This window comes from Rhodnius prolixus, unplaced genomic scaffold (assembly GCF_049639745.1).
Source record: "Rhodnius prolixus isolate KJV_2025 unplaced genomic scaffold, Rpr scaffold_4, whole genome shotgun sequence".
NCBI lineage: Eukaryota > Metazoa > Arthropoda > Insecta > Hemiptera > Reduviidae > Rhodnius > Rhodnius prolixus.
The window spans coordinates 47,268,123-47,292,940 of NW_027411614.1; the positions used below are offsets into that span (position 1 = coordinate 47,268,123).

At 34.1% G+C, this 24,818-nt stretch overlaps 1 protein-coding gene and 1 long non-coding RNA gene across 7 annotated transcripts in view; one reads left to right on the forward strand and one right to left on the reverse strand.

The window, feature by feature from the left end:
• Positions 1–24,818, reverse strand: part of CadN (neural cadherin) — a 1,042,724-nt gene that overhangs the window by 411,186 nt on the left and 606,720 nt on the right. The window lies entirely within an intron of this gene.
• On the forward strand, positions 529–24,597 carry LOC141455502 (uncharacterized). The gene is made up of 2 exons (XR_012459312.1): positions 529–830; positions 23,983–24,597. It is a non-coding gene; the product is annotated as an uncharacterized lncRNA (long non-coding RNA).

Sequence of the window (24,818 nt, forward strand, 5' to 3'; positions counted from 1 at the left end):
TTCTTTGGTAACTATTCCTGTTGCTTGCATAGTTCTCAATGTTGTTGTTGGCACCACTGTTTCCGTTTCCAATATTATTATTACCAGTTTTTCTCAACAATTGCCTTATTAACACTTGTTCTCTCAACGGCAGCTTATCACTATCTAATTTATGCAAAGATAAATTTATTAATTTCTTTACCTCAGTCTCGTACATTATATACGGTTCTTTATTATATAGTCTGCCGCAAATCTTGTATAAAATATGTTTACAAATGTTGTAATAAAAGTTTATTATATATTGTAATTTTTTTTTATTGCAGCCAATAATAGTTTTATATATTTATGTAAATAGTACATCGTGTTGTTGATGTGTTCTTTGTGCATGAGCTTTCTGTTTCTCAGCACGGGCATAGATAAGTATGGAGGTGATAAGCACAATAATGTTTACACAGAGTAATAAATGACACATTTGGAATTTAAAAGAAAAGATAAAGATAATGAGAATTTTGACATGTGTGAATTTATTATTTAAACAAAAAACACATGCCAAATGCAATTTGAATTAAATTTAAAATTTTCGATTTATTTATTAGTGAACATTTAAATTTACAGTTCTTAAAAACAAATGTTTATAGTTAATGGCATAGTTTAAATTCTCTCCACAGTTCATTGTTGTTATTTTGTGTTTTACCGTGTGCGAAAATAATTACGTAAGTTCACAATGTACACAGCACTTACTCCCCCAAAGAAAAAGGTTCCACCATGTTCGTTTGTGCCCTGGAACGAAATGAACGGCATTGTTGTAATGTCAAGAAAGGCACTGGGATCTTGGAAGCCAGAAAATAGAAGTAATTTTTGTAAAGTTTTTTTTTTTTAACATTTTTGGGGAAACTTGTAGCTTTAAAGTTGGATGGAATTAGATTAGGTCTTTTGACCTGATAGAATGCCCCAATTCCTAATGGTTCCCTTATTTGACGCAGGGAGCGACGACTAATATTCCCATCTAAGGGCTATCTACCTGTCAAAATTAATCACTCGCCTCTTTCCATCTAACTCGAAAAACGATCGGATCCCTATTTCTAGTATTGTTTCATGTTTTGGGGTTCGAAAATCGGGATGAAAACTAAAAGGCAAAAGCAAATGTTTCCTTTACTTTCCATCATCGTCCCAGATAGTCCAGGTAGGAGGGCATCCCCTCCCGATATCTCCTTGATATAGTTGTATAAATGCTTAGTTTATTGGTTCTACTGTCCCTTCGTTTTACGATGAGATTTCCCAATAGGCTACCAGATAATTCACTGATGTGGGGAATGATCTGACCATTCACTAAAATGCTAAATATTTCATTTTAGTCGAAAAACTGTATTAATTAACTTTTCAAATAAGAATATGGCTGGTACTACTCTCTCGACTAGCTCTAATCCTCTTGTACTGTCTCTCGCTTCCTCTGACATCCCTAATACTCCTCGCCGACTGAATCGCCAGTGGCCTCGCGACTTCCTTGTAGTCTGAAGAACTAAACGTCATCCTTCTCCTAGAGATAGTGCTACCACTGGGTAGTTGCTCTCCTCCCGCACCAGTTCATTACTCTCTCCATATTTACTGATTGTATACAATGTATACAGATTGTAAATTACAAAATAAATTAAAAAAAAAAAGAATTTGGCTGGAAAAACCACCCGTACAGATTATTGGACCCACATACACACCGAGCAATTTTCCAGACGCTGAGCCCACAAAAAAAGTCCAAGAAAAAGCGTAAATAAGAAATCATACAATGCAACTTCCTGGTACGACGGACTAAAGTAACTAGAACTTTTTGAAAAAGAAAATACTGGAAACAAGGATTTGTTCTAACTTAATAAATAATTGCGCAAAGTTAGTTTCAAGTAGTAGAACAAAGGCTTCACAGCCAACTTCTGTATTCGTTCTCCTTCCGCTTCTGTATTACAAGGATTCCAATCCTTGGTTAAAGAGTAAAACTTTTAATTAATTCTCTTTTAGCTAAGAGTTCAAACTATGTTTAATAATAATTTCGAACCTGCTAATACTTGGGAATCATTGATAGATTTTACATAAACTTTTCTTGCTAAATTCAGGGTTTGTTAAAAAAAACCGGGACATTATTATAGGAAGAACTCCCTTTGAAAATAGCACACAATTGCCCTCCATTCAGATCACTGGTTCTTCACTGATTCTTCAACGCTGACTAAGATGGTCACTAGCGCCCCTACTTCCTTTATAGTTCATTACTTCCTTTCTTTCTTATTGCACGTCAATTAAAAGCTGAGACAAGAATAAAAGCAAATGTTATTTGAATAAACATATTTTGTCGACATATTTCTTCTTATCCTTACTGGCAAGCAAAATATAATTAAGAAAAAAGAAATGAGACAAATATAAGACAAAAATATTAAAGTAGACAGTAAGAGAACATATTTCTTCTCAAACCACAAATGTCAGAAATGTTCTGCAGGCTGACAGATCGTGTCAATCTCGAGATATATTATGTTACTTTCGAGGAAGAGGAAGGCAGGTAAAAGTTCCTGCAGCAATGCTGCTACCTTGTTATCTCCATACAAATACCAAATTCCCTCTTGGATTTTTTCTTCGCCCCCCACTCTTCGTTGTGAAGTATTCTACTTTTCTTTTTCTTTTATTATAGTTCCATTTATTGGTTTTATTTAAAACAATGAAGCTAATTAGTTTCTTACATACAAAATATCTCAAAACCTTTCGCCTTTATATACAGGGTGAACCAGTAAGTAATGTCCATAGGCCTACTGTGTGCAGTACATCTAAAGTGGAGTTTAATGACGTATTGGCCAACTTCAAAATTTTCACTGTTCTTGAGTGACGTCACTTTAAATTTTTTTTCTAAAATCATTACTTTTTTCCAATAAAAATGTTATTACTCAGGAAGTTTTAGTCCGAATTCGATTCTGATGACACGGTTAGAAAGGCAGATAAATTTTTTAAAAATTGACACCATTTTGAAGCATAAATTATTCTCCAAACAGCCTCAATCTTCCTCCGTAAAACTGGGAAAATAAAAGTAATCGAAACTTTTAAGAAAACTCATTTTGTAAAAATGTATTTACGTAAAACAAATAAAAGTTTTTACTTTTTTAAACTTTTGTTTAAGCCGCCAAAATTAAGTAGCTAGACGCAAAGCATGCCTGAAAACACACATGGGATATTATATTATTTCCGTTATTACTCCATAATTAGGAGGATCACGCCTAATTTTACAAGCTAATTTTTGGTACCAAATTGATATCCAACATATTAAGCTAAAACTGCAATAATAAGTTTCTCCAATAACCCCAAATAATAACGTCAATTACCAATAGAATATTACCAATATGCACGTACAATGCAGATTATAATATATATGTGCACACGTACACGAAGTTATCTAGTAATTACTATTGTAAATTATAATTATCATTAATTACAACTCCCCCTGCCGCCGCTCTTATCGCATCAATAATGAATAATAATTATTGTTATTGCCTTTAATTGCGAGCTGTTTTTCCTAATTAATTATAATAAAAGCTTCCCTGAAAACAGAAGCTTTTACAAATTATTCAGCTCTTGTTTAAATTGTAATAAAAGTAATTAATATTTATTAATTAAATAACGAAGCGGCATTTTGAGGTTTTTGTTGCAGTGTACAAAAGGCAACAATGTTAATTTAAACTATATGGCAGTACCAAGAACCTGAGGTTTTCATCAATGTACTAAGAATTTTACCCACACTCGGCTCCTCAAAGGCGTAACCCAGGGGGCAACTTGGAACCATGAACTCACTGGGTTCTTTGGGTGTGTTCCTGGACATTTTGTTTATGAATTTGGGAATAAAATATCCCATTTTCCCAAACAAAATTGGGGAATGCTTATTCTAAGATTCTTAGACCTTTTTTTTTTGGCATTGGGTTTCGCCATACAGCCAGCATCGTCTAGATGCTTATCTCTAGAATATCACTCACTCTCCATTCTTGCTTATAAATACACACATTCATCCCTCTACTGTATACAACTATTTACATAATCTAATGGATGGATCAGTACTCTATATTCCTTATAGCCAACCTTATAGCTTAAACTAAATTAAAATCAGGTAATTCTTCTCTAATCATTTTCTTCCATTCATTCTAATCGCCTATAACTTTTAAATACATCCTTAGATCTTCATAATCGCTATTATTCTTGAGAGTTCTCGCATGCCTTGTTAGGATGATTGGAGTGGGATTACAAAATGGAGATCACGTTCTTCACGAGTAGCCCCACCTGATGAACAAGAGTACTCCACCGATTTCCCCCCCACACAAAGTTCAAAGTTCTTAGGAGAATGACGACACCTCAATACGCAGCACTTTTACGCCATTCTTTTCAACATAGAACAAGATTGAGTCACTTTCTGAAGTGCTCTTTGATTGGTTCAATATGCAGTATGATTACTGTAGAATCTACGTAAAAGAGGATATGCAGCAGCGGAAGAGCGAAAGGAACAGTCCCTTTTATTAATGCACGATGTCCTCCACCAACTAAGCCCTCTGTACTTGCCACCATCTGCTTTTGATTACAAAGCATTTTTTAAGTGAATGTATTCATAACGTTAGTGATGCTGTTTCCGATAAAGTAAGCCTAGTTTAAAGATGCTGTTGGAAGCTAATCATTTGAAGATGATAGAACTCACGGCTCCTATTAATGTTTACAAACAATCCCAGCTCCAAATTGTCCAAAATCTTAGAAGAATGTTGGCTTCAAAGCCAAATGCTGTTGGATAACACAGTGCAACAAACAGATGCCCTAAAAAAATTTCATACTCAAAAGTCCAAACTGCCTAAATAGTAATAATAGCTTTTTTGACAAACCATGAATAATGGAAACGCAATTATAAATGTGACAGGAAATGACGTCATATTTCAAATGAAGCCTCGCTAACATTTCAAACTTTATCCAATGAAGTAAATGATTTAAGACCAAAACTGGTTTTCCATTATTAAATGAACCTTCAGGTCAAGGTTACTTAATTATTGCAGGCTTTTCCTTTAAAGGTAAATAACCAAGAATAATAAAGGAAACAGTTAGACATTTTTGTAAAACTCTTTCAATTTAATTAAACCCTCCAATAACAATTTAGTAAAACCAATTAAAGTATTACAATCCTTTCCTATCAAATCCAAAACAAAACTGTTTCGTTATCCTGGTTCCATTCCAAGAATGGAGCAAAGCAAAAGAGAGAATTAAGCAAAAAATAAGAAATAAATAAAATAAAATAAAACAGAAATCAATGGAAAACACTCGCGAAGTCAATATTGATTACAATTAATGGAACGGTTTTTTAAAGCTAAGCATCTTTACCGGAAATTCTCGTCCTGAGGTCCACTCAGCTGGACCACTTTTAGAAACTTTCGGTCACAGGCCCTGATTAACCATTAAATATCGATATATTTTAAAGTATATTGCTAATAAAAACTAAATCGATCACTAAAATATGTCAATAGCAATAATCGAAAAAGGCTGTTATGTTATTATAGAAATGTTGTTATGTTATTATAGGAACATGAGCAATTAACACCTATAATAGCTAGAAAACTAAACAGACAATTATAACAGAACTAGAGATGCTATCATTGATTCAGCGCAGATAGCAAGTTAAATTTGTAAACTCTTCCGTTTGCTGGCGAAGACTTCGTAAACTGAGTCATACACTTCGTCGTTTTTACCTCCGAAAAAAAGGAAAACCGGTCAATACCTCACTGCTGGCAGATTCAAGTAAAATAGCATCTGAATCGCAGAACCATTGCCGAAATGTCTGCGTCAAGTAACTACAATTTCTTAAAAAGAAACCGAGAGCCATTATTAGGTATAATACTTGAGCTTAGCGTTTCATTTGCGCCGAATCACGAAAGAGAAGTTCAAAAGAAAAAAGAAAATTCTTGCAAATGCAAAGTAACTTGAGGAGTACACAGCAGAATAGAATGAAACACATTAAATATTTAAGCAAGAATATTTGACGATAGCAAGAGACATAAGTTCCAAGAAATGCAATGAGAAAAGAAAAGAAATCTAAGAAATAGGAGAATATGAAAGTGAAGAACGTCGCAGAATAAGTGGCATGTTCAAAGATGGCAGCACAATCCAATGGATGAAAAAAGAATATCAAAATGGCGGAAAGAAAATCAGATTCCCACTTTTTTCTCGTAACGATTTCTTTTCTCAAAGACTTCGAAACTGGTATGTTCAAATACCACAACATAACTTGCAGAAAACAATTTTCTATTTTTTTGTCCTACAATAGTTTTACTACATGGAATTAAATATAATTTTATAGAAAACGTTGCAATCACATAGATTTAGTTTAGTTCCACACCGACGTACGCCATTTTGAAGTACCCTGTGTTCGACACACACCTAGAAACCTGGAATTGTGCTCAATTTTAGAGCTAAACGAGTACTACAATTGCATGTATTTTCGCAGGAATAACCCTATTATACCAGGAGATACAGCCACATGAAATTTGAAGGAAATACAAAACTCCCAAACTTTAACACCTCATATCTCCTGCTAAAAGACAGCTAGAAACCTAGAATGGTGCTCAATTTAAGAGCTAAACGAGTACTACAATGGCATGCATTTTTGTAGAAATAACCCTATTATAACAGGAGATACAGCCACTAAAAAATTGAAGGAAATGCAACACACTACAAATTTAACACCTTATATCTCCTATTAAAACACTGCTAGAAACCTGGAATTGTCAACAATTGTAGAGCTAAACGAGTACTACAATTGCATGTATTCTCGAAGGAATAACACTGTTATAACAGGAGATACAGCCACTTGAAATTTGAAGAAAATGCAACACTACAAAACTTTAACACCTTATATCTCCTATTAAAACACTGCTAGAAACCTGGAATTGTCGACAATTGTAGAGCTAAACGAGTACTACAATTGCATGTATTCTCGAAGGAATAACACTGTTATAACAGGAGATACAGCCACTTGAAATTTGAAGAAAATGCAACACTACAAAACTTTAACACCTTATATCTCCTATTAAAACACTGCTAGAAACCTGGAATTGTGCTCAATTATAGAGCTAAACGAGTACTACAATTGCATGTATTCTCGTAGAAATAACTCTATTATAACAGGAGATAGAGCCACTTGAAAATTGAAGGAAATGGAACACATTACAAATTTAACACCTTATATCTCCTATTAAAATACTGTTAGAAACCTGGAATTGTCGACAATTGTGGAGCTAAACGAGTACTACAATTGCATGTATTTTCGTAGATATAACTCTATTATAACAGGAGATACAGCCTCTTGAAAATTGAAGGAAATGCAACACATTACAAATTTAACACCTTATATCTCCTATTAAAACACTGCTAGAAACCTGGAATTGTCGACAATTGTAGAGCTAAACGAGTACTGCAATTGCATGTATTCTCGTAGAAATAACTCTATTATAACAGGAGATACAGCCACTTGAAATTTGAAGAAAATGCAACACTACAAAATTTTAACACCTTATATCTCCTATTAAAATACTGCTAGAAACCTGGAATTGTCGACAATTGTGGAGCTAAACGAGTACTACAATTGCATGTATTTTCGTAGATATAACTCTATTATAACAGGAGATACAGCCACTTGAAAATTGAAGTAAATGCAACACATTACAAATTTAACTCCTTATATCTCCTATTAAAACACTACTAGAAACCTGGAATTGTGCTCAATTATAGAGCTAAACGAGTACTACAATTGCATGTATTCTCGAAGGAATAACACTATTATAACAGGAGATACAGCCACTTGAAATTTGAAGAAAATGCCACACTACAAAATTTTAACACCTTATATCTCCTATTAAAACACTGCTAGAAACCTGGAATTGTCGACAATTGTAGAGCTAAATGAGTAGTGCAATTGCATGTATTCTCGTAGAAATAACTCTATTATAACAGGAGATACAGCCACTTGAAATTTGAAGAAAATGCAACACTACAAAACTTTAACACCTTATATCTCCTATTAAAATACTGCTAGAAACCTGGAATTGTCGACAATTGTGGAGCTAAACGAGTACTACAATTGCATGTATTTTCGTAGATATAACTCTATTATAACAGGAGATACAGCCACTTGAAAATTGAAGGAAATGGAACACATTACAAATTTAACACCTTACATCTCCTATTAAAATACTGCTAGGAACCTGGAATTGACGACAATTGTGGAGCTAAACGAGTACTGCAATTGCATGTATTCTCGTAGAAATAACTCTATTATAACAGGAGATACAGCCACTTGAAATTTGAAGAAGATGCAACACTACAAAACTTTAACACCTTATATCTCCTATTAAAACACTGCTAGAAACCTAGAATTGTCGACAATTGTAGAGCTAAACGAGTAGTGCAATTGCATGTATTCTCGTAGAAATAACTCTATTATAACAGGAGATACAGCCACTTGAAATTTGAAGAAAATGCAACACTACAAAAATTTAACACCTTATATCTCCTATTAAAACACTGCTAGAAACCTGGAATTGTCGACAATTGTAGAGCTAAACGAGTACTACAATTGCATGTATTTTCGTAGATATAACTCTATTATAACAGGAGATACAGCCACTTGAAAATTGAAGGAAATGGAACACATTACAAATTTAACACCTTACATCTCCTATTAAAATACTGCTAGGAACCTGGAATTGACGACAATTGTGGAGCTAAACGAGTACTGCAATTGCATGTATTCTCGTAGAAATAACTCTATTATAATAGGAGATACAGCCACTTGAAATTTGAAGAAGATGCAACACTACAAAACTTTAACACCTTATATCTCCTATTAAAACACTGCTAGAAACCTAGAATTGTCGACAATTGTAGAGCTAAACGAGTAGTGCAATTGCATGTATTCTCGTAGAAATAACTCTATTATAACAGGAGATACAGCCACTTGAAATTTGAAGAAAATGCAACACTACAAAAATTTAACACCTTATATCTCCTATTAAAACACTGCTAGAAACCTGGAATTGTCGACAATTGTAGAGCTAAACGAGTACTACAATTGCATGTATTCTCGTAGAAATAACTCTATTGTAACAGGAGATACAGCCACTTGAAATTTGAAGAAAATGCAACACTACAAAACTTTAACACCTTTTATCTCCTATTAAAACACTGCTAGAAACCTAGAATTGTCGACGATTGTAGAGCTAAACGATTAGTGCAATTGCATGTATTCTCGTAGAAATAACTCTATTTTAACAGGAGATACAGCCACTTGAAATTTGAAGAAAATGCAACACTACAAAACTTTAACACCTTATATCTCCTATTAAAACATTGCTAGAGACCTGGAATTGTCGACAATTGTAGAGCTAAACGAGTACTGCAATTGCATGTATTCTCGTAGACATAACTCTATTATATCAGGAGATACAGCCACTTGAAAATTGAAGGAAATGCAACACTACAAAACTTTAACACCTTATATCTCCTATTAAAACACTGCTAGAAACCTGGAATAGTCGACAATTGTAGAGCTAAACGAGTACTACAATTGCATGTATTCTCGTAGAAATAACTCTATTATAACAGGAGATACAGCCACTTGAAATTTGAAGAAAATGCAACACTACAAAATTTTAACACCTTATATCTCCTATTAAAATACTGCTAGAAACCTGGAATTGTCGACAATTGTGGAGCTAAACGAGTACTACAATTGCATGTATTTTCGTAGATATAACTCTATTATAACAGGAGATACAGCCACTTGAAAATTGAAGGAAATGGAACACATTACAAATTTAACACCTTACATCTCCTATTAAAATACTGCTAGGAACCTGGAATTGACGACCATTGTGGAGCTAAACGAGTACTGCAATTGCATGTATTCTCGTAGAAATAACTCTATTATAACAGGAGATACAGCCACTTGAAATTTGAAGAAGATGCAACACTACAAAACTTTAAAACCTTATATCTCCTATTAAAACACTGCTAGAGACCTGGAATTGTCGACAATTGTAGAGCTAAACGAGTACTGCAATTGCATGTATTCTCGTAGAAATAACTCTATTATAACAGGAGATACAGCCACTTGAAATTTGAAGAAAATGCAACACTACAAAACTTTAACACCTTATATCTCCTATTAAAACACTGCTAGAAACCTGGAATTGTGCTCAATTATAGAGCTAAACGAGTACTACAATTGCATGTATTCTCGAAGGAATAACACTGTTATAACAGGAGATACAGCCACTTGAAATTTGAAGAAAATGCAACACTACAAAATTTTAACACCTTATATCTCCTATTAAAATACTGCTAGAAACCTGGAATTGTCGACAATTGTGGAGCTAAACGAGTACTACAATTGCATGTATTTTCGTAGATATAACTCTATTATAACAGGAGATACAGCCACTTGAAATTTGAAGAAGATGCAACACTACAAAACTTTAACACCTTATATCTCCTATTAAAACACTGCTAGAAACCTAGAATTGTCGACAATTGTAGAGCTAAACGAGTAGTGCAATTGCATGTATTCTCGTAGAAATAACTCTATTATAACAGGAGATACAGCCACTTGAAATTTGATGAAAATGCAACACTACAAAAATTTAACACCTTATATCTCCTATTAAAACACTGCTAGAAACCTGGAATTGTCGACAATTGTAGAGCTAAACGAGTACTACAATTGCATTTTTTTCGTAGATATAACTCTATTATAACAGGAGATACAGCCACTTGAAAATTGAAGGAAATGGAACACATTACAAATTTAACACCTTACATCTCCTATTAAAATACTGCTAGGAACCTGGAATTGACGACAATTGTGGAGCTAAACGAGTACTGCAATTGCATGTATTCTCGTAGAAATAACTCTATTATAACAGGAGATACAGCCACTTGAAATTTGAAGAAGATGCAACACTACAAAACTTTAACACCTTATATCTCCTATTAAAACACTGCTAGAAACCTAGAATTGTCGACAATTGTAGAGCTAAACGAGTAGTGCAATTGCATGTATTCTCGTAGAAATAACTCTATTATAACAGGAGATACAGCCACTTGAAATTTGAAGAAAATGGAACACATTACCATTTTAACACCTTATATCTCCTATTAAAACACTGCTAGAAACCTGGAATTGTCGACAATTGTAGAGCTAAACGAGTACTACAATTGCATGTATTCTCGTAGAAATAACTCTATTGTAACAGGAGATACAGCCACTTGAAATTTGAAGAAAATGCAACACTACAAAACTTTAACACCTTTTATCTCCTATTAAAACACTGCTAGAAACCTAGAATTGTCGACGATTGTAGAGCTAAACGAAAAGTGCAATTGCATGTATTCTCGTAGAAATAACTCTATTTTAACAGGAGATACAGCCACTTGAAGTTTGAAGAAAATGCAACACTACAAAAGTTTAACACCTTATATCTCCTATTAAAACATTGCTAGAGACCTGGAATTGTCGACAATTGTAGAGCTAAACGAGTACTGCAATTGCATGTATTCTCGTAGAAATAACTCTATTATATCAGGAGATACAGCCACTTGAAAATTGAAGGAAATGCAACACTACAAAACTTTAACACCTTATATCTCCTATTAAAACACTGCTAGAAACCTGGAATAGTCGACAATTGTAGAGCTAAACGAGTACTACAATTGCATGTATTCTCGTAGAAATAACTCTATTATAACAGGAGATACAGCCACTTGAAATTTGAAGAAAATGCAACACTACAAAATTTTAACACCTTATATCTCCTATTAAAATACTGCTAGAAACCTGGAATTGTCGACAATTGTGGAGCTAAACGAGTACTACAATTGCATGTATTTTCGTAGATATAACTCTATTATAACAGGAGATACAGCCACTTGAAAATTGAAGGAAATGGAACACATTACAAATTTAACACCTTACATCTCCTATTAAAATACTGCTAGGAACCTGGAATTGACGACCATTGTGGAGCTAAACGAGTACTGCAATTGCATGTATTCTCGTAGAAATAACTCTATTATAACTGGAGATACAGCCACTTGAAATTTGAAGAAAATGCAACACTACAAAACTTTAACACCTTATATCTCCTATTAAAACACTGCTAGAAACCTGGAATAGTCGACAATTGTAGAGCTAAACGAGTACTACAATTGCATGTATTCTCGTAGAAATAACTCTATTATAACAGGAGATACAGCCACTTGAAATTTGAAGAAAATGCAACACTACAAAATTTTAACACCTTATATCTCCTATTAAAACACTGCTAGAGACCTGGAATTGTCGACAATTGTAGAGCTAAACGAGTACTGCAATTGCATGTATTCTCGTAGAAATAACTCTATTATAACAGGAGATACAGCCACTTGAAATTTGAAGAAAATGCAACACTACAAAACTTTAACACCTTATATCTCCTATTAAAACACTGCTAGAAACCTGGAATTGTGCTCAATTATAGAGCTAAACGAGTACTACAATTGCATGTATTCTCGAAGGAATAACACTGTTATAACAGGAGATACAGCCACTTGAAATTTGAAGAAAATGCAACACTACAAAATTTTAACACCTTATATCTCCTATTAAAATACTGCTAGAAACCTGGAATTGTCGACAATTGTGGAGCTAAACGAGTACTACAATTGCATGTATTTTCGTAGATATAACTCTATTATAACAGGAGATACAGCCACTTGAAAATTGAAGGAAATGGAACACATTACAAATTTAACACCTTATATCTCCTATTAAAACACTGCTAGAAACCTAGAATTGTCGACAATTGTAGAGCTAAACGAGTAGTGCAATTGCATGTATTCTCGTAGAAATAACTCTATTATAACAGGAGATACAGCCACTTGAAATTTGAAGAAAATGAAACACTACAAAAATTTAACACCTTATATCTCCTATTAAAACACTGCTAGAAACCTGGAATTGTCGACAATTGTAGAGCTAAACGAGTATTACAATTGCATATATTTTCGTAGATATAACTCTATTATATCAGGAGATACAGCCACTTGAAAATTGAAGGAAATGGAACACATTACCATTTTAACACCTTATATCTCCTATTAAAACACTGCTAGAAACCTGGAATTGTCGACAATTGTAGAGCTAAACGAGTACTACAATTGCATGTATTCTCGTAGAAATAACTCTATTGTAACAGGAGATACAGCCACTTGAAATTTGAAGAAAATGCAACACTACAAAACTTTAACACCTTATATCTCCTATTAAAACACTGCTAGAAACCTAGAATTGTCGACGATTGTAGAGCTAAACGATTAGTGCAATTGCATGTATTCTCGTAGAAATAACTCTATTTTAACAGGAGATACAGCCACTTGAAATTTGAAGAAAATGCAACACTACAAAACTTTAACACCTTATATCTCCTATTAAAACACTGCTCGAGACCTGGAATTGTCGACAATTGTAGAGCTAAACGAGTACTGAAATTGCATGTATTCTCGTAGAAATAACTCTATTATAACAGGAGATACAGCCACTAGAAATTTGAAGAAAATGCAACACTACAAAACTTTAACACCTTATATCTCCTATTAAAACACTGCTAGAAACCTGGAATTGTCGACAATTGTAGAGCTAAACGAGTACTGCAATTGCATGTATTCTCGTAGAAATAACTCTATTATAACAGGAGATACAGCCACTTGAAATTTGAAGAAAATGCAACACTACAAAATTTCAACACCTTATATCTCCTATTAAAATACTGCTAGAAACCTGGAATTGTCGACAATTGTGGAGCTAAACGAGTACTACAATTGCAATTATTTTCGTAGATATAACTCTATTATAACAGGAGATACAGCCACTTGAAAATTGAAGGAAATGCAACACATTACAAATTTAACTCCTTATATCTCCTATTAAAACACTACTAGAAACCTGGAATTGTGCTCAATTATAGAGCTAAACGAGTACTACAATTGCATGTATTCTCGAAGGAATAACACTGTTATAACAGGAGATACAGCCACTTGAAATTTGAAGAAAATGCAACACTACAAAACATTAACACCTTATATCTCCTATTAAAATACTGCTAGAAACCTGGAATTGTCGACAATTGTGGAGCTAAACGAGTACTATAATTGCATGTATTTTCGTAGATATAACTCTATTATAACAGGAGATACAGCCACATGAATATTGAAGGAAATGGAACACATTACAAATTTAACACCTTACATCTCCTATTAAAATACTGCTAGGAACCTGGAATTGACGACCATTGTGGAGCTAAACGAGTACTGCAATTGCATGTATTCTCGTAGAAATAACTCTATTATAACAGGAGATACAGCCACTTGAAATTTGAAGAAAATGCAACACTACAAAACTTTAACACATTATATCTCCTATTAAAACACTGCTAGAAACCTAGAATTGTCGACGATTGTAGAGCTAAACGATTAGTGCAATTGCATGTATTCTCGTAGAAATAACTCTATTATAACAGGAGATACAGCCACTTGAAATTTGAAGAAAATGCAACACTACAAAACTTTAACACCTTATATCTCCTATTAAAACACTGCTAGAAACCTGGAATTGTCGACAATTGTAGAGCTAAACGAGTACTACAATTGCATGTATTTTCGTAGATATAACTCTATTATATCAGGAGATACAGCCACTTGAAAATTGAAGGAAATGGAACACATTACCATTTTAACACCTTATATCTCCTATTATAACACTGCTAGAAACCTGGAATTGTCGACAATTGTAGAGCTAAACGAGTACTGAAATTGCATGTATTCTCGTAGAAATAACTCTATTATAACAGGAGATACAGCCACTAGAAATTTGAAGAAAATGCAACACTACAAAACTTTAACACCTTATATCTCCTATTAAAACACTGCTAGAAACCTGGAATTGTCGACAATTGTAGAGCTAAACGAGTACTGCAATTGCATGTATTCTCGTAGAAATAACTCTATTATAACAGGAGATACAGCCACTTGAAATTTGAAGAAAATGCAACACTACAAAATTTTAACACCTTATATCTCCTATTAAAATACTGCTAGAAACCTGGAATTGTCGACAATTGTGGAGCTAAACGAGTACTACAATTGCATTTATTTTCGTAGATATAACTATTATAACAGGAGATACAGCCACTTGAAAATTGAAGGAAATGCAACACATTACAAATTTAACTCCTTATATCTCCTATTAAAACACTACTAGAAACCTGGAATTGTGCTCAATTATAGAGCTAAACGAGTACTACAATTGCATGTATTCTCGAAGGAATAACACTGTTATAACAGGAGATACAGCCACTTGAAATTTGAAGAAAATGCAACACTACAAAACATTAACACCTTATATCTCCTATTAAAATACTGCTAGAAACCTGGAATTGTCGACAATTGTGGAGCTAAACGAGTACTATAATTGCATGTATTTTCGTAGATATAACTCTATTATAACAGGAGATACAGCCACATGAAAATTGAAGGAAATGGAACACATTACAAATTTAACACCTTACATCTCCTATTAAAATACTGCTAGGAACCTGGAATTGACGACCATTGTGGAGCTAAACGAGTACTGCAATTGCATGTATTCTCGTAGAAATAACTCTATTATAACAGGAGATACAGCCACTTGAAATTTGAAGAAAATGCAACACTACAAAACTTTAACACATTATATCTCCTATTAAAACACTGCTACAAACCTAGAATTGTCGACAATTGTAGAGCTAAACGAGTAGTGCAATTGCATGTATTCTCGTAGAAATAACTCTATTATAACAGGAGATACAGCCACTTGAAATTCGAAGAAAATGCAACACTACAAAAATTTAACACCTTATATCTCCTATTAAAACACTGCTAGAAACCTGGAATTGTCGACAATTGTAGAGCTAAACGAGTACTACAATTGCATGTATTTTCGTAGATATAACTCTATTATATCAGGAGATACAGCCACTTGAAAATTGAAGGAAATGGAACACATTACAATTTTAACACCTTATATCTCCTATTAAAACACTGCTAGAAACCTGGAATTGTCGACAATTGTAGAGCTAAACGAGTACTACAATTGCATGTATTCTCGTAGAAATAACTCTATTGTAACAGGAGATACAGCCACTTGAAATTTGAAGAAAATGCAACACTACAAAACTTTTACACCTTATATCTCCTATTAAAACACTGCTAGAAACCTAGAATTGTCGACGATTGTAGAGCTAAACGATTAGTGCAATTGCATGTATTCTCGTAGAAATAACTCTATTTTAACAGGAGATACAGCCACTTGAAATTTGAAGAAAATGCAACACTACAAAACTTTAACACCTTATATCTCCTATTAAAACACTGCTAGAGACCTGGAATTGTCGACAATTGTAGAGCTAAACGAGTACTGCTATTGCATGTATTCTCGTAGAAATAACTCTATTATAACAGGAGATACAGCCACTTGAAATTTGAAGAAAATGCAACACTACAAAACTTTAACACCTTATATCTCGTATTAAAACACTGCTAGAAACCTGGAATTGTCGACAATTGTAGAGCTAAACGAGTACTGCAATTGCATGTATTCTCGTAGAAATAACTCTATTCTAACAGGAGATACAGCCACTTGAAATTTGAAGAAAATGCAACACTACAAAATTTTAACACCTTATATCTCCTATTAAAATACTGCTAGAAACCTGGAATTGTCGACAATTGTGGAGCTAAACGAGTACTACAATTGCATGTATTTTCGTAGATATAACTCTATTATAACAGGAGATACAGCCACTTGAAAATTGAAGGAAATGCAACACATTACAAATTTAACTCCTTATATCTCCTATTAAAACACTGCTAGAAACCTGGAATTGTCGACAATTGTAGAGCTAAATGAGTAGTGCAATTGCATGTATTTTCGTAGAAATAACTCTATTATAACAGGAGATACAGCCACTTGAAATTTGAAGAAAATGCAACACTACAAAACTTTAACACCTTATATCTCCTATTAAAATACTGCTAGAAACCTGGAATTGTCGACAATTGTGGAGCTAAACGAGTAGTACAATTGCATGTATTTTCGTAGATATAACTCTATTATAACAGGAGATACAGCCACTTGAAAATTGAAGGAAATGGAACACATTACAAATTTAACACCTTATATCTCCTATTAAAATACTGCTAGAAACCTGGAATTGTCGACAATTGTGGAGCTAAACGAGTACTACAATTGCATGTATTTTCGTAGATATAACTCTATTATAACAGGAGATACAGCCACTTGAAATTTGAAGAAAATGCAACACTACAAAACTTTAACACCTTATATCTTTTATTAAAACACTGCTAGAAACCTAGAATTGTCGACAATTGTAGAGCTAAACGAGTAGTGCAATTGCATGTATTCTCGTAGAAATAACTCTATTATAACAGGAGATACAGCCACTTGAAATTTGAAGAAAATGCAACACTACAAAAATTTAACACCTTATATCTCCTATTAAAACACTGCTAGAAACCTAGAATTGTCGACGATTGTAGAGCTAAACGATTAGTGCAATTGCATGTATTCTCGTAGAAATAACTCTATTTTAACAGGAGATACAGCCACTTGAAATTTGAAGAAAATGCAACACTACAAAACTTTAACACCTTATATGTCCTATTAAAACACTGCTAGAGACCTGGAATTGTCGACAATTGTAGAGCTAAACGAGTACTGCAATTGCATGTATTCTCGTAGAAATAACTCTATTATAACAGGAGATACAGCCACTTGAAATTTGAAGAAAATGCAACACTACAAAACTTTAACACCTTATATCTCCTATTAAAATACTGCTAGAAACCTGGAATTGTCGACAATTGTAGAGCTAAACGAGTACTACAATTGCATGTATTTTCGTAGATATAACTCTATTATAACAGGAGATAAAGCCACTGGAAATTTGAAGAAAATGAAACACTATAAAACTTTAACACCTTATATCTCTTTTATAAATGCAGCCAGAAAGCTGGAATTTTTCACAATTGTCGGGATATAGTAATTGTACATATTTTCGAAAAGTTTTCGAAATAACTTTTGAATAAAACGATTTTCGGGTCAAAATACGCTCACATTGTTTTTTTGCCAAAGGGAACAGGATGTGGAAAGATAGATGTAATAACCAAATTTTAGTTCTTAATTAACATCACACTCGCAGATGGACAAACAGGAAACCATTTAATGCCGTTCACTAGCAAAATTACCTGTTGATAATAAGTTTTGGTTGAAGAAAATTGAATTCTTTCCACGTAGGGCTAAAAATGGCCTGTGTTTTTTAACCCTCTAGTACTTTGAGATAACTTCTACTCTTTTCATGTTTTTTTACTTTATATTCCTTACCACTTCTTCATCCATTTTTATAAAAACCTTTCGGAACTAGAGATGAAGATAACGGAAGTTTGGAGTAGATAAAAAAAAAAAAATAGCGGAAGAAATAATAAAAAAAAGTTATTCCACCTCACGGATATTCTTGCTTGAATAACGACGATAAATATTTGCTCACAAACAAACTCTTCTAGCAACACGCTGATCTTTTTTCCTATTTTAATAAAATATTGATTGTTTGATTTTCAGTTTTTTTAAACAAGAACTTTAGTTAAATATTTTAAATAAAATAGTTAAATATTTTTTATAACTATTGAGGAAAATTTATACGAGGTGTGGCAATTAAATAACGAGACTGATGCTGCTACAGAAGAACCTATGCATGCGCCAAATCCTAACGACCGACAGCTGTGCAGCGTAAAGCCGATTGCAGCGTCTTACGTGTTTGTACAGAAATTTGCGATTTCAGTTCGTACGTTAATAACAATAAAAGTAGATATAAATACTAGAAATAACAATAACACCGCTCCCTCCCCAAAAGAAGACAGAAAGAAAGCAAATTGCTTTCAAAAGTAGTACCTACTTTCTTGACTATAAGATAAAAAGAACAGGTCAACAGAAGGGGTCGCTTGGAAAAGCTAGGCTTACAAAGAAATAAGGAGAATAAGACTGCTATTAAAAATACATAAAGTAGGATAGAACGGTGCAAATAGCAGAGAATAATATAAATAACATTCTCACGAGAAAAGTTTCGTATCTTTTCTCGTAAGAAAGTTATAAAAAAAAATAAGAGAAATTCTCTTTCTCAACTTTGATCAAAAGCTGTATTGAAAGCAAAAGATAGGTAGTAAAAAGCTTCTTTTATTACATTATTTTCATTAAAATAAATATCTTTGTGTGGTAATTAAAATAAAACATTCTATCTACCAAACAATTGTAAAAATTACTAAAAATAATTTGGTGAGAACATTCCAACGAGCTGCAAAAAGCTCGAAGCTCTTAAGTTACTAGGGCTGTTCTTAGCGTCAAAATGGCACTTTTAAAGAGAACTATTGAATTCCCTTTCTGTAATAGGTGCCCTTAATTGGGTTTATCGAGAAATAATTTTCTTAGTGCAAAATTGGAAGAAATAAGAATTTCATGTTTAAAAAAATTGTAGCCATTTTCAAGAAAATCAATCAGGAAGCTTAGTTGAAGTCAAATTCTCAAAAACTAAACTGATTCACAATCTCTGATAATGGATGAAAATCCTAAACCGGCCAGGAATAAATACAGGGTGAACTAGTAATTATTGTCCATAGGCCTACTGTGTGTCGTACATCTAAAGTGGAGTTCAATGACGTATTTGGGCCAACTTCATATTTTCCACTGTTCTTGAGTGACGTCACTTTAAAGTTTTTTTCTAAAATCATTACTTTTTTTCCCAATAAAAATGTTATTACTCAGAAAGTTTTAGTCCGAATTCGATTCTGATGACACGGTTAGAAAGACAGATAAATTTTCTAAAAACCGACACCATTTCGAAGCATAATTTTTTACTCCAAACAGCCTCAATCTTTCTCCTGGATACTGGAAAAATAAAAGTAATCGAAATTTTTTAAGAAAAACTCATTAGGCCCTTATGTAATTATTATCCAACTTAGGTGCTGGCACTTTTTATAAAAGTTTCCTTGTCAATTGTGGGCTTTCAAACGGTATATCATTTTCCAGGATTCCTTTTATCTTCGTATGAGAAATTACTTTTGTTTTGCAAGAAAACTATTCACGAGCACTCAACAGTGTTAGTTTATCGTTTAATTCATTGAAAACTCTTATGGATGGACCAATAGTCAATTTTAAAGTAGGCTGTCTTAAAATAATGAAGTCAAAAGGTTACAAATTTTGATTACTTTTATTTTTCCAGTATCCAGGAGGAAGATTGAGGCTGTTTGGGAGAATAACCCTATGCTTCGAAATGGTATCAATTTTTAGAAAATTTATCTGTCTTTCTAACCGTGTCATCAGAATCGAATTCGGACTAAAACTTTCTGAGTAATAACATTTTTATTAGAAAAAAGTAACGATTTTTTTAAAAAAATTTAAAGTGACGTCACTCAAAAACAGAGGAAAATATGAAGTTGGCCAATAAGTCATTGAACTCCACTTTAGATGTACTACACACAGTAGGCCTATGGACAATACTTACTGGTTCACCCTGTATATAAAATGATACTTCTATTTGAATTTTATGTCAGGGGTCCCGTGGGCATATTCAAATAAGTCCAACCATCCTATGGTTTTTCATATTCTTTTGGCTACAGTGTCCACACACATGCAGAGCAACCATTTTCCGGGACTAAGAGGACCTCAAAATTTTCATTTCAGAAGAAAACTCGATAAAGTGGAAATTTGAATCGACGGAAACGCTTAACCAAGTGAGAAGAAGTAGAAATAAAAACAAAGCAGAGATATCTAATTAAGTGCTTCCTGTGGGAATATCGATCTGATAATTTTGTTAAGTTAATGCACAGTGAGTACAGGACCGCTATCAAGGGGTGTAGCGTACGTGCATGGTGGGTGGAAGGTGCGTCTAGGGATAACCTGGGGTGGCATAAACTGGGCCCTATTTCCAGGCCATATCTCCCTGGCGCTTTCCTATTGCCGCCTAGCAATTTCTTTAGATAGACTACAAAACCTACTCTACTACCTACCCTGGAATACTACGTAGTAACTCATTACTTTATCGTCGCACGGCTAACAACAACCACCAACATACAGTGCCCGCGCACAAACTATCTATTCCTCCACCCCCCATTACTGAGTTCATCAGGTCTTCACTGATAATAGGACTTATAATCTGTTCAATCTAACGGAGAGCCTAATGAAGGAAGAGCTCCGCCCCCAAAAGTGCCTCACACGCACTCTCTGTGATCTCATCCATATTGGTGAAGAAGAGAGCCAAAGTACCATTCCTCCATCTCACTCATACTACTAAACTCCTCCTCCTTAGTTACCGCGCCCATTCGCGCGCGTACTCTTGGCGCAAAGATTTGAGAAAGAGATTTCACCGTATGTGAGGAAACGTTTATAAATGGAAACTCACCACAAGCCTGGGTGAGTTCCCCATCCCACTTAATCTTCTCCCAGTAACCAACCACATAATGGAAACCTCACCATACAATCCGCACATTTATTCCGCACATTCCATAGGTAACCACCCATTTTCACCATAATGAAAACACCACCATTACTCTCTACTAAAATAATAGCAAAACATCAGCCCAACCTATCCGATGATAACCGCCATTTACTATAACTACCTATTTAATTAAATTCAACTTTTTCCAGTAATCACAACCCACTTTAGTTTTGTTCAATTCCAGCGCAACTACTTCAGCTACACGTTCAACGACGTTACGAAACGCTCGACAGCATATTCTTTAAGCAAAGCTTTGAAGCAACATATAGAAATGTCGAACTGCTCCTCCCCAGAACAAAATTGATAATAATTGAATAAGTAAATATTATTTAGTTATTGTTTTAAGGCAGTTCAAGAAAACGTTGTCCAGACAAAGGTTATTCGCGTTTTTTTATTTCTTCACTTGAATGAACTCACCCAAAAAAAAGTGCTCAAAATGTGTCTTACTTAAGGCTTTTTTAAAGTAATACGAGGAGTGGCTATTAAATAACGAGACTATTGCTGTAAAACATTTTATTTTAAATTTGTACATATTTAGTTATTATCACCTTCAATATACACCACTCCCCTATCCCTACAACGCTCCATGCGAATTTACCATTGTTCAGAAATAGTGCTGGAAGTCTTTTTCTGTGAGCTCCTGCAGGTGACGCGTGCCGCTTTTTCTTTCACAGCTTCAACGGAGACTGAAATCGTGTTCCTTTTATTGCAGACTTTGACTTTGTGGAACAGATCTAAAGTCACATGGGGCGGCCAGGTCAGGTGAATAAGGCTACTTTTGGCTAGAAACGTCTTGACAGACAATGTAGTGTGAGCCGGCGCGTTGTCTTGATGGAGAACCCATGTTGACTTGTCCTTCCACAAATTGGGTCGTTTTTTGCTTGACTCTTTCACGGAGTTGCGCAAGCACCTAACGGTAGTAATATTAATTAATTATAATTGATAATTTCATCCGTTTTGGACGTGGAAGAGCGACCCGAGCGGTCATCATCTCCGGACGTCTTCTCGGCCATCTTGGAAACGCTTTAACCACTCAAAAACTTGCGCACGTGATTAACATACATCGCCATAAACTTCTATTAATAAAAGATAAGTTTTAGTAGCGGTTTTACTCAGTATCATGTGAAATTTCACGACAATTCGTTGCTCTACTACATGTGTAGTATCATGTTTTCGGCAAAACGAAACTAACACCGCTTACACAAACGACGGTTCCGGTCAGACAGATTTCTCTACAAACACGTGAGACGCTGCAATCGAAAGAGAAGGCTTTACGCTGCACAGCTGTCGGACGTTAGGATTTGGCGCATGCATAGTTCCTTCTGTAGCAGCATCAGTCTCATTATTTAATAGCCACACCTCGCGTTTCACCCTAGAGTTCAAAAAAAGAGTTCTGAGAATTTTATGAACAACTTAAGATCCTTGGAGTAAGAGAAACAAAATTTTCCGCATCTAATGACTGTAATGGAAAACCAAGTCTAAAAATATGTAGAGTTAGTAAACACAAAGAAGAGGCCGATTGCTGGAGTCATTCCAGCAACTAAATAGATCTGTAATCCATCAAAGTCACTTCGAACTTCTAGCACTTCCTTCTTTCTGAACTCTCTCTCTCTCACTGTAGCCGCCAAACTTTGAGCTTATTTAAGTTTCTACATTTTTCTGATCTGTTTTTTCCCCATTGAAATGATAGTTCAAGTAGGGTGCCTACGTCATCATTATCTCAAAAAAAAAAGAAGAAGATTTCTGTTCTCAAGTAAAGGTGAACAAATCTCATGCGCACACTCACACGACCTTAATTTTCTTGAAACCTAGAATTACAGGGGGGAGGGAACCCACTAAAATTTATTCAATGAAAAAGGCCCTTCCGCTCTACCTATTTCCTTCAAATAACAGGAAGTTTACTTACGAACTTCATTTCTTTACTGATACTTAAACTTATTCAAGATGAAATCCGCTTCTGTGTTTTTTTCTTTAACTTTTTTTTTCTTAAACTCATTTTAATAAACATAATCGTTTGCAAGAGTACTAAAAACCCATCAGATATGATGGGCTAGCATAACGCTTACCAAGTTTTAGTGTCCAAACTTTAACAATAATCGTTTATTCTACACAATTTATTACGTAATATATTTAATGCAGAGGCAAACATAGATACACTTGCACATAGAGATACGAGCTAGCAGGGTCGTAGTATAAAACAAAGCCAAGTATATTATTAATTCCATAACTTACTCATAAAACTTCTAGACTTTAAATGATTTAAAATTAAATGGTCCAGTTTTACAAAACTTATTTATTTCTCCTTTTTTTTTTTTTGCCCAAGATTTGAGGAATTAGTGGCAAATATTGGATTGAAGAAAAAAAAAGGTCCCAAAAATAGCGCTAAAAAGCTGTTGATAATCACTTTTTGAGATTACCATCAGGAATGGCACACGAAGCGTCATCATTACAGAATGACCCCCCCCCCTCAATCAACACATAATTACTGAGCTTATCTTGCGCAAAGTACCGCTGCAGCGCTTGAAGCTGCACACAACTTCACTTCTTCTTTATATTGGTAGAAGAGTAAATCTGCATTCAGATGTCTAAGCAATCCCACTGTCTGTGGGGGGATGCCAGCATTTTTACTACTCAATTAGGGAAGAAAAAAAAAAAAAATTGCCTGGCTTTTCACAACTCCATAAGAAAAATGGGAGGAAAAGAGCTGAAAGAAGGAAGAGGAGATAATTAATGATTCACTGGTGTAACTCTGATGAAGAAATTGGTAAAAGGGGTTTCAGTAATACTGGAGGCAAAGATACAAAGATACAAAATATCTTGTATCTTTTAAAAAATATTTAAGCAGTGTTCTCAAGCAGACGGCTGTGCCATTGCTTTGTTTATTTTGGCTATATAATTGATTATTGAATAAAATAATACAGAATATTGTATAATGTAAGGTGCATTTTCTTTTCTATTCTATAAAAATTTTATTGAATTTCCTATTTCCTGTATGCAATGTTTTCGCCATTATTCATTAAATCAAATTGTAAATATGTTCTGAACGCCCGATATCGGGTAAAATTTCAACTAAGTCCTTTAACTTTGTGCAACATTTTCTATTTTATGTGTGTGGGGGTGCTCAAGTTTTAATTGGATTCAAAGTCACATCTATTATAT